Below are 7444 nucleotides of genomic sequence, written 5' to 3' on the forward strand. Positions count from 1 at the left end.
TTTGTGTCCAAGTTCTCCCTTCTGATAAGGACTAAGGACTAGGGTCCACCGTACTGACCTCACTTCAGCTTGGTTACTTCTGGAAAGACCCTCTCTCCAAATAAGGTCAATTTCGAGGTCCTGGGGTCAGGACTTATCGCAACTTTTTGGGTGGGGGACAAAATTCAATCCCATAACAGGCTCATACCAATCATACAGCTGTGGGTCCCTCTATATTTTCTTTGGTGAACATACATGTGCATTACTGTTGGGTGATGAGTCCATTTTATTTTTACTTTTTTAAAAACAATGTGTTGCTTTCAGTTTAAAGAGAGTTTAAAACAATCCCAGATCCACCTAGCACAAAATGCTGCATAATCTGCATCCCCAGGAAAGGCTCAAAAGCCCTAATGTGTAGAAGATTGGGCCAAACATGGGTTGTTTTTATTTCTTCATGGCTACGAGCAACAGGTGCTCGGAAGATCCTGGGCTACAGAGCTTTGCTGTGAGACTGGTTGTCAACTTTGGGAGAGCTGACGTTTATTGACTGCTCACTGGGCTGGGCTCTGTGTTAAGGGCTCCACACAGTTCCTCCCATGATTCTGCCAGGACACTCCCTTATTTGGAGGCAGATGAAGAAAATCGGGGTTAGAGAAGCTAAGCCCAAGGTCACACACCAAGTAGGTGGCAGACCAAGGACGTGAACTCAGGTCTGTCTAACTCTGCAGCCTGTGCTCTTAGCCATGAACTTTGACTTCCTCACTGCCACCTATAACAGGAAGCTGCCTCCATGAGAAAAAACCCCTAGCTCAAAAAGGCTTACCCACGTGGATATTAATTAGCTCATAATACAAAAGTCCAGAAATAGACAAACCCAGGTTGGTGACCTCAGTGGGTCAGTGACCACTTGGGAACTGGTTCTTCCCATCATCTCTTGGCATCCTTCGCAGGTTGGCCTTGACCTCAGCTTTGTCTACTCGACATGGCAAGGCGGCTGCAGCACCCCCACGTATCATCACCTCAACCAGCAGCACCCACATGTCCGAAGGTAGAATGTCCATCGCCGGCCCCTTTAAGTGTAGCGTAATTCTTTCCCAGGAGAGCCCGCCTCACAGCTGACGTCCCCTAATTGGTCAGAATGATGTCACGTGCCCCTTCCAAAGCCAATCACCAGCAAAGGGAAGTGAATGACCGTAATTGACTTAACTAACTCAATTCTCCCCGAGTCGAGGCTGGGTTAAGGCCTCACCTCCCGCAAGCACAGGCTCCCCGCGTCAGAACGTGACCGGGATTCCCTCAGCCAGGAGGACGGAGGGCTGAGAGCCTGGCAACAGTGTCTGACCGCTGCCAGTCAGCAGCTTCACTGCCAGCTAATCTGGACCGCAGTCCAACCTCCCAGGCTCCCTCATGCTCCACGTGGTTGCCATGGACAGGATGGCAGGAAGCAAAAAATGCAGCTCACCAGCCAGACGCCCTGCCTCGTGCTCCCAAGGGCTGGCTGCGCCCCAGGCTCGGGTTTCAGTGGAATCAGAATGAGCCAGCCGGGCAGCTGGGTCACGGGCCCCTAACTCACCTGCAGACCCACGCAGGTCAGTCTTCACAGTGAGCTCATGGCAGACCTCACCTTTGCTCAAGCCCAGCCCTGCCACAAAGGTGCCTCACCTCCTGCCACCTGCCTTGGCCGTTCCTCCAGCCAACGGCATAAGAATGAAAACTCCCACCAGTTCCATGGGAATGCATATTTGATAAACTGGAAAAATATCAGGCTAACTAAATAAAAGTTAGATTTCCCTGAGCCTCACTTGCTGGTCACTGCCCTGTCACTTCTTAAAGTCACGTGGACTCCATTATTTGTTTATTTTTTTGAGACAGAGTCTCACTCTGTCACCCAGGCTGGAGTGCAGTGGTGTGATCTCGGCTCAGGGCAACCTCCTCCTCCTGGGTTCAAGGGATTCTCCTGCTTCAGCCTCCTGAGTAGCTGGGGCTACAGGCGTGCACCACCATGCCAGCTAACTTTTTGTGTTTTTAGTAGAGATGAGGTTTCGCTATGTTAACCAGGATGGTCTCGATTTCCTGACCTTGTGATCTGCCTGCCTTGGCCTCCCAAAGTGCTAGGATTACAGGTGTGAGCCACCACACCTAGTTAATTTTTGTATTTTTTAGTAGAGATAGGGTTTCACCATGTTGGCCAGGCTGATCTTGAACTCCTGATCTCAAATGATCTGCCCACCTTGGCCTCCCAAAGTGCTGGGATTACAGGCATGAGCCACCACACCCGGCAGGGCCCCATTATTACATCACACACAGGGTTCTGAAAGGCAGCAGGGGCCGTCGAGGGTGAAAGTCAGTTGTCTTCTGGGTGCAGCTACAGCTGTTCCACCTGTCACGCAGGTAACCATCCACAGCAAACCGTCAGCTTTTCTCCCTTCAGTTTTTCTCTTTATACTTGAGAATCATGTTTTCACTTGGACCATAAAGACATTTGGGCTAAGTCCAGGAAATAGGATGCTGATAAATGAGGACTGCAGTTTCTTCTCTTGAACCATTGAATACCTCCACAGGAAGTACACGGGAGAAAATAGGAGGGAGATGGTTTGCACAGGGCTGCAGCAGAGGAGTAAGTCCACTTAGTAGCTTGTCCCTTATTCCTGCACTGCAGGCAGATAAGCCCAACAAGCAAAATGAATCCCAGTTCCCAATCACAAAATTATGTTCTGGGACCACTAAGCTGTAATTGTGGAAAATGAGCCTTACAAATACACATTGTGTTAATCTGTTTTCATGCTGCTGAGAAACACATACCCGAGACTGGGTAATTTATAAAGAAAAAGGTTTAATCAACTCACAATTCCACGTGGCTGGGGAGTCCTCACAATCATGGCGGAAGGCAAAAGGCATGTCTTACATGGTGGCGGCAAGAGAGAGAATGAGAATCAAGCAAAAGGGGCTTTCCCTTATGAAACCATCAAATCTCATGAGATTTATCCACTACCACGAGAACAGTTTGTGAGAGACCACTCCCCATTTTTCAGTTATCTCCCACCAGGTCCCTCCCACAACACATGGGAATAATGAGAGCTACATTTCAAGATGAGATTTAGGTGGGGACACAGCCAAACCATATCAACGTAAAACAAGCATGGGAGAAAAGATGTTTACAAAGGGTTGTCCATATTTAGCTAGCCAAGACTATAACCACAGCTGAAATCTACGGTTTCTGATGGAGAAGAAAACCTTAGTAATTTGGTTTTTGTTTCGTTTCATGGAAAGAACACTGACCATAAGACCTGCCGTCTTAACACATTTTTAAGAGCGTGATACAGGATTGTTAACAATAAGAACCATGGTTGTTTGTTTTTCTCTGAATTGCTTTTTTATTATGAAGCTAAATGATTTTTAAGAACGAAATTTGAATATAAAGAAAAGAATAGGCCTTTTGACTTTTCTACTACAACTAGGTGGCTTCCTCAAGGCATATGATTGCAAGCCAAGCAATGCTATTTCCAGATGGTAAACAACCCTCATTGTTTACAATCGTGTTGCCTACAAGCCTAGGCAGACGACCCTCGGTACTTACATACACCAGGTACTAGAGAAAAACTGGGAAATGCAGCCAGTGGTCTCAAGACTTTCAAAAAGGAGACCTTAATAAAGAGTTAATATGAACTGAGTGTTTATCCTGGAGCAGGTACTGTATACAGGGCATGTGGGTGAGCTCCCTGACTCCACACAACAACCTGCGAGGCAGATGCTAACGACTCCTGCATTTCACAAATGTGGAAACTGAGGCAAAGTGGGTGCAGCACCTTGCTCAGGTGGTCCCGCTGGTCCATGACAGAGCCAGGTTTTGAAGCTGAGGGGCCTGGCTCCAGGGCCCAGCTGTCTGCACCGTGCCCCAGTGCCTCGTGTTAGCATATTCAGTGTTATTTTAAGCGGTTCCACTTTCAATCAGAATGACAGCATCACACAGCAAACATCACGTAGGCATTGGTCTAAACCCAGTAGGCACAAAAGGCCCCAAATTGAAGTCAGAAACTGAGTTCAAACCCAGCTTTGCAACCACTGGCTTGGTGACTGTGGAAAGCCACTTAAGCCCTCTGTATCTCTATTTTTCTTATCTCTAAAATGAGCATAAACCTGACATGTGCCCCAGCGATCTCAGAGTGTAGCCTTGAGGATCAAGTGTGATCACGCACGTGCACGCACTGTGAAGATGTGGCCAGCTTTCCCGGGGAGAGGAATGACAGTGGCAAACACTGTCCTACTTTTAACAGACACCACACATCGGCTCTGTCCCAGATACATGCTCATGAATGCAGCCAAAAGTGCAGAAACTTCCAAATGATAGAACCCCAGCTTAGTGCTGGGAAATGAGTGAAAACCAAACACCCTCCACACACACCCTTAAAGAGAACAGTCTTAATGTGTTGAGCGTTGCAGTCCCACACGAGAGCAAATGTTGAAGGCAAGGAAAAGGGATAACTTGGATTTTCAGGTGGATCACCTGAGGTCAGGAGTTCGAGACCAGCCTGGCCAACATGGTGAAACCTCATCTCTACTAAAAATGCAAAAATTAGCTAGGCATGGTGGCCGGTGCCTGTAATCCCAGCTACTCAGGAGGCCGAGGCAGGAGAATTGCTTGAACCTGGGAGGCGGAGGTTGCAGTGAGCCTAGATCATGCCGCTGCACTCCAGCCTGGGGGACAGAGCAGGGCTCTTTCTCGAAAAAAAAAAGTAACTGAAAGAAAGTACCAAATCAATATTTCACTCAACGATTTACTTTCCTCCAAGAGCTCTGGCCATCTTGCCAGTACACAGTGGTACAGGTGTGCACACTTGTCATCAACACTGGCATCATCAGCTGTAAGCAAGAGCCTGCATTTGGATTCAGGTGTGTCCTGGCAGACCTGAGAAAGCATCAGAGCCCAGAATGAGTTCATTTCCATAAGGAGTTTTAGGAGAAACTTAAGTGATGAGGACAAGAGTTTTGCATTGGTACCCAGAAGGTTTGGTGAAAGCAACAGGATGCCCTTCCCAGAGGTGGCCAGGGGCCTGAGTCTGGGTATTAGAGGCTGGAGGCAGTGTGAGAGCCCATGGGCACTGCTGAGGGGTACAGAGTGGCTCTCCTTTGGCTAGTTAAGAAGGCGGCCGTGGGATACATGCCTGTCAGCCCTGTCGGCACGAGCGATGTTGTCCGACAGGCATGGGGGTCTGCACAGGAATGAAAACGACTCCAATTTCAGCTACTTTCTACGTGCTGACCATTGTGCTGGGGGCTTTAAATGCTTTATTCTAAAGCTGTGTCTCACCACAACCCTATAGATGTTATTGTCTCAATTTTATGGCAACGGGATCCTAAAAGGGCAGAGATAGGTGTGAGCGCAGCAAAGGAAAGTCCCAAGCAGTCACGAACACAGGGGTCCCAGAAAGCAGAGATCTGGTACTGGTTGTCTAGTGCTGAGTCACAAATTACCTCCCAAACTGAGCATCCTAAACAACAAACATTCACTGCTTGCTTCTGTGGGTCAGGAGTTTGGGAGCAGCGTGGTTCAGGGGTTCTGGTTTAGGCTCTCTCTGAGGTTGGCCAAGGATGGGCTACTGTCACTGACGGAGGAGAAGTGGGATCTGCTTCCAAGACGGTGTGCTCACTGGGCTCCGGATGCTTGCATGTCCTCGTGACGTGGCCCCTGGCTTCTCCCAGAGGGAGTGATCCCCAGAGAGAGCAAGAAGGAGACAGCCCTGCCTTCCATGACCTAGTCACAGAAGTCACACACCATTGCTTCTGCCATCCTTTATTTCTTAGGAGTGAGTCACTGAGTCTGGCCCACACTCAAGGGGGAGGAATTAGTTTTCACCTCTTGAAGGGTGGAACATCAAATAATGCAGTTATATTTTAAAGCCACCAGAGATCTCTTTAGCGAATGGGGCTCCACACTGGCCTGTGGGACACGTGAGCTGGTGAAGGGATCCGCCTCCACCCTCAGGGCGGGAGGGACCTGCGGAAACTCAGTGAGGTCACACGATGTGCACATCTCCGCGTCGACATGAGACACCATGGAGATCGGGCGCCATAGGTGCCCTGGTGTTTTCCCTCCTCCCTGTGCTTCGAGCAGTTTCTAATCATTTGTTTGTCAACCTCGCATGGCTGTGAACACTTAGGAATGTGAACACAAACCTCACAGTGGATCACACGCTCAGAGGGCGCTCAAGACTGGGGGAAGCAATGCAATCACAGCAGCATAAATATTCCTGAAGTCTGGGAGCCTCAAGACAGAAACTAGGTCACCAGGGCCTGCTAGTCCGGAGGAGCTGGTGTGCTCCCTTTAGTGTGCACGTGAATAAAGACACCGTCAGAGATATTCCTGGGGGCCACGAACTGTCCCGCATCCTTGCTTGCTCCTCCGAAGGGAGGGTCAGATGACGTGTGCAGCCTGGCCTCAGGAAGCTCGTAGGCCAAGTCGAATAGTTGCAGATGGGCGGGGACATCCAGAGTCTGTGGCTCTGGAACAGTTGCTTACACGTCAATGCATGTCTTTCACTCACCCGCAAAACTGTACCGTGCAACTCCTATGAGCAATGAAATAAGAACGAGTAATAAGAGACAGTAACCAGGAGGACTCGGACAGAAGCAGCCACATGGAGCTGTAATCGCAGTGGATCCTATGAAGGAAGGGCATTGAGTAAAGGGACAGAAAGTGACAGAATGTGTTTCAGGCGGGATGGCCAGGGAAAGCCTGCCACAGAGGAGGCCTTCAAGCAAAGGCCTGGTGGGTGGAGGGTTAGGGCTGGAGCAGCTAGGTGCCTCCCAGGGACAGAGGAGGACCCCACAGACCCCTGCTGGGACTTCAGTTGTGTTGTAAACGTGGTTGGGAATGGTGGAGGGGCAGAGGGAGCAGGACCTGTTCTAAGTTTTAGAGGAATTGCTCCCAGCAGAGAACTGGCTTTCAGGCAGGAACAAGAGCAGGGAGACCAGCAAGGGAGTGTGGTCTAGAGAGGAGGGGATGAGTCTGAAACAGGGAGACAGAGGTGGAGGGAGACGTCGGTTGGTGGGGATCTGTTTACAGGAAGAGATGACAGGAGTTCCTGATCGATCCAAGAGACAAAAGACAGGGGGTGCAGATTCTGCTGGGATCATCCAGGGCCACAGGGTAGGAGGAGAAACTTCTGGAAGACAGAACTGAGATGGTTTAAGGGATGTCACAGGAAAGAAGAGTTATAGTGTATCTCATCCATTCCTCCCCATGACCCTGCAAGCTCAGCTCTGCCACTGCACCCATTTCCCAGATGAGGACACTGAGGCCTAGAGAGGTTATGTGACTTGCTCAAGGTCACAGAGCAGGAGGTGGCAGAGCCAGGGCTCACATGCAGGTATCTCAGGGAAGGACACCCAAGCTTTAAAAAAATTTAAAGGATACACTGTCATCCTATTTACTAACAAAATTTAACAAAATGAGACTACAATATTC

This window comes from Macaca mulatta, chromosome 11 (genome assembly GCF_049350105.2).
Source record: "Macaca mulatta isolate MMU2019108-1 chromosome 11, T2T-MMU8v2.0, whole genome shotgun sequence".
Classification (NCBI taxonomy): domain Eukaryota; kingdom Metazoa; phylum Chordata; class Mammalia; order Primates; family Cercopithecidae; genus Macaca; species Macaca mulatta.